Source organism: Cucurbita pepo, chromosome LG20 (assembly GCF_002806865.2).
Source record: "Cucurbita pepo subsp. pepo cultivar mu-cu-16 chromosome LG20, ASM280686v2, whole genome shotgun sequence".
In the NCBI taxonomy this organism is placed as follows: Eukaryota; Viridiplantae; Streptophyta; class Magnoliopsida; order Cucurbitales; family Cucurbitaceae; genus Cucurbita; species Cucurbita pepo.
The window spans coordinates 4,513,331-4,517,476 of NC_036657.1; the positions used below are offsets into that span (position 1 = coordinate 4,513,331).

The 4,146-nt window shown below is 40.6% G+C and overlaps 1 non-coding gene across 1 annotated transcript; it reads left to right on the top strand.

Moving 5' to 3' along the window:
• The first annotated feature begins 2,483 nt into the window (after positions 1-2,483).
• On the top strand, positions 2,484-2,622 carry LOC111783745. The gene has a single exon (XR_002813426.1). It is a non-coding gene; the product is annotated as a small nucleolar RNA Z247 (small nucleolar RNA).
• Positions 2,623-4,146: the final 1,524 nt, after the last annotated feature.

Here is a 4,146-nt window from a genome sequence, read left to right on the forward strand (position 1 = left end):
CGAGTTACCTAGGTTATCGAATGAAAAGAAAATCAGTCTCAACAGTAAACGACTTTATAAAGTGAGAGTGGTTTTCTTCATGGTCCGATCTTATGCAATACTCATTGCATAGGACGCCCCCACTCACATGTCTCCACATGTACAATTTAGTGATCACATTGTTTATATCATATACAAAAGTGGGCCGCATCCATAGTGTCCCCAGAATAAGGTACTCAGCCTTATCCTTATACTATAGATCATTTTGACTATATACTTGAACTTGATCCACTCTTATGTCTCTACATATAGTTCAAGTAATCATACTATAGCCAGAGTGTTCTTAGTTTATTGGATTTAGATTAATGATCGTAAAGTTCACTTTATTCAATAACAATCTTTACTGAATAAATAACAATAATAACTTTATTGAAAATAAAATATGTTTTTGTTTACAAACTATGAGTTTTAGGACATAAAACCCAACACTTTCTCCATCACTTGGATAGTTGAATTGTTGCCAAGACAAACCGTAGTATGAAAATTTTCATCGAGAGTTGAGAAGAATTCCTTACAACCTGTCATATGGTTGCTGCATCCAGAGCCTACGACCCATACACCTTGATCGGCAACCTTCATAGCATGGAATGACATTAACAATGTTTCTTCTTCTCTTTTCTCCACAAAATTGGATTGATCTCTTTTCTTCTTTTGGAGCCTGGTATAACATTCATTCTTGTAATGTTAAAGATGTTCATATTTGTAGCATTCCACCTTAGACTTGTCAAAATGTCTCTTGCCTTTGTTGTCATAATCGTCTCTCACTAGATCTGCTGACCTACCGACATCTCCACTTCTTTCTCGACCGCCTCTCCCACGACCTCGGCCTCTTCTTTGCCCTCTACCTCTGGAGCTTGAAGTTTCACCTGGTGTGAATATCTTTAAGGATGTCATCTCCTCTTCTGCTCATGTATTAGCAGGGAGCTTTGGAGTTCATCTATTTGCATCTTTTCAACATTGTTTGCTTCTTCAATAGAACATACAATGTAATCGAACTTTGGAGTTAGAGATCGCAAAATCTTTTCTACAATCGCAACATTCGTGATTGAATCACCATGCATCCTCATTTTACTTGCAAGACTCATAACCTTGCCAATATAATCATTCACAGTTTCTCCCTTTTGCATTTGGAGAATTTCAAAGTCTCTTCTAACCGCTTGAAATTGAGCACGCTTTACTCTCGTTGAGCCTTGATACTTCCTCCTCGTAGAATCCCAAATTTCCTTGTATGTCTTCTTCTGAAACATTATTTCCAAGATAGTCCGATCAATGGATTGGAATAAATAGTTCTTGACCTTCAGGTCCTTCAACTTCGATGTTGCCAACCATTGCTGTTGAACAGCTGAGAGTACCTCACCTTCATTTGGCTCTACATAACCCGTCTCCACCATATCAAAAAACTCCTTTGATTTGAGAAAATTTTCCATCAACATCGCCCAATGATCATAGTGACCATCGAACCTCAGGATGGCGGGCTGAACGTAGCTCTCAACTTGTCTTTCTGCTGCCATTCTTGCTGCTGCAAGATCGCTCTGATACCAGTTGTTGGTAACAACAGAGAAATTTGGTAGAATTCTTTGAGAAAAGAACTTTGAAAACTATGAAGGAATGCTCGTTTGATTTTTCTATGCCTTCCACCAATGCCAACATACATATATATAGGTAATTTGGGACATTCTCCATTACCATTCATTATCTAAAAATCATGCACCTATTTAATTAGGAACTAATGAATCTATTCATACATGTAGTTATACATGTACCTATACATGTACAAGTGACCCTTCAACATATGTATCTATTCATACATGTATCTACTAGTGACCCTTCAACACATGTATCTATTCATACATGTATCTACTAGTGACCCTTCAACACTAACATGGTATCAGAGCCAAGGTTTATTCATTAACAATGTCTACCATATCTTCTTCTTCCTCTCCATCCACCATCTCCAACACAACCTCAACAACCATGGCGTCGACCTTTGGCCCAATCCCTCTTCATCACGCTGTCACAATCTGTCTCACCAAAAACAACTTCATCATATGGTGTGCCCGGCTCCTCCCCTACCTATGGAGTACGAAGTTTATGGGCTACCTCGATGGCACCATTGCGCACCTGTCAAGTTGATCTCTTCCTCAACGACTGCTAGTGCTGACCTGGTCTCTAATTCGGCCTATGATTAGTGGTATGATCAGGATCAACAGGTTCTTAGCAGTCTTCTCTCCTCCATGACTGAGGAGACTCTTCATGATGTGGTTGCCACTACTACGTCCAAGGAGGCGTGGGATACCCTGCAGCGGATGTTTTCGTCGTCAACTCGTGCTCGCACTATTCAGATCTGTGTTGAGCTCGCCACGTCCAAGAAATGCGATCTATCTGCTGCAAATTATTTTTGCAAGATCTAAGGGTTGGCCACTAAGCTAGCCATCGCTGGCTCTGCCTTGCAGGATGATGATATGATCTCGTATCTTCTCGCTGATCTTGGCCCTGACTATGATCTCTTCGTCACCTCGATGACTACCTAGAGTGAAGCCCTCACGCTTGATGATGTGTTTGCACATATAATGGCATTTGAAGCTCGCCAACTACAACATCAGGCTAAACTTCAGTTAAATCCTGAATCTTCTGCCAATTATGCTGGTCGTGGTGGTCAGCAGAGGAACCGTGGGCGTAGGGATCATGGTCGTGGCCGTTCTCAAGGTGGTGCGCCCTCTCGTCCAGTTGGTGATCATATTGACCCTTTCGCTCGTCCTTCCTGCCAGAGCTGTGGCAAAGTGGGGCATACTGTTGTTCGCTGTTGGCATAGGATGGATGAGTTTTATCAAGATGAACCTCTTTTTGCAGCACTGGCGGCTACTTTCTCTTACAAGATTGATCCAAATTGGTACAATGACACGGGCGCCACTGATCATATCACTAGTGACCTCAATCATCTCGCTCTACGTGAACGCTATCATGGAGGTGAACAAATTCAAGTCGGCAATGGAGCTGGTTTGCGTATTTTGCATACTAGTCATTCTTTAATTAATATTGTTGCTTGTCCTCTTGCATTGCGTAATATTTTGCATGTGCCTGAAATTTCCAAACATCTTCTTTCCATTCATAAATTTTCTCGGGATAATGACGTATTTTTTTAATACCATCCTTGACATTTTTCTATTAAGGATATACAAGTCGAGGAAAATTCTTCTAGATGGGAGGTGTGAGTTTGGTGTCTATCCTATTAAGCCATCTGATGTCGATGATCTCAAGCACGCCTTAGTGAGCAGATCTACTACTCACGCCCAATGACATGCACGTCTTGGACATTCTTCACTCAAGTAGTAAAGTCAATTTTGCATCTCAATAATATTTCTTGTGCTAGTGAGTCACCTTTGTCAGTTTGTAATGCGTGTCTACCATATACTAGTTCTTCTCATAGGTCTTCGTCACCTTTGGAACTGAGTTTTTCGGATGTTTGGGGCCCTGCACCTCCATATGTTAAGGGTTTTAAATATTATATTAGCTTCATTGATAATTTCAATAAATTTTCGTGGATCTATTTGATGCATGATCGTACGTAAGCTCCTCGTATACTTTTGCAATTCCAAGCTCATGTTCAGCGCCTCATAGATACTAAAATCAAGTGTGTCCAGTCTGATTGGGGTGGGAGACATCAAAAAATTCATAACACATTCTTTCATTCCCTTAGAATTGCTCATTGTGTTTCGTGCCCTCACACGCATCAACAAAATGGGTCTGTTGAATGCAAGCACCGTCATATTGTTGAACCTGACCTAGCCCTTCTAGCTCATGCTGATGTACCTATTAAATTTTGGGATGACGCATTTCTTACAGCCACATATCTCATCAATCATCTTCCTACTTGTGTCATCCATAACAAATGTCCCTTTGAGCGTCTTTTTCATACCCCCACCAAATTACTCCTTATTAGAAGTTTTTTGGTGTGCTTGTTGACCTCATCTTCGCCCTTATAACAAACAAAAGCTCTCTTTTCGATCCAAGGAATGTGTCTTTCTAGGCTACAGTTCTTTACATAAAAGGTATAAGTGTCCTGACACCGATTCTAGTCGTGTCTATATTTGATGAGAATATTTTTCC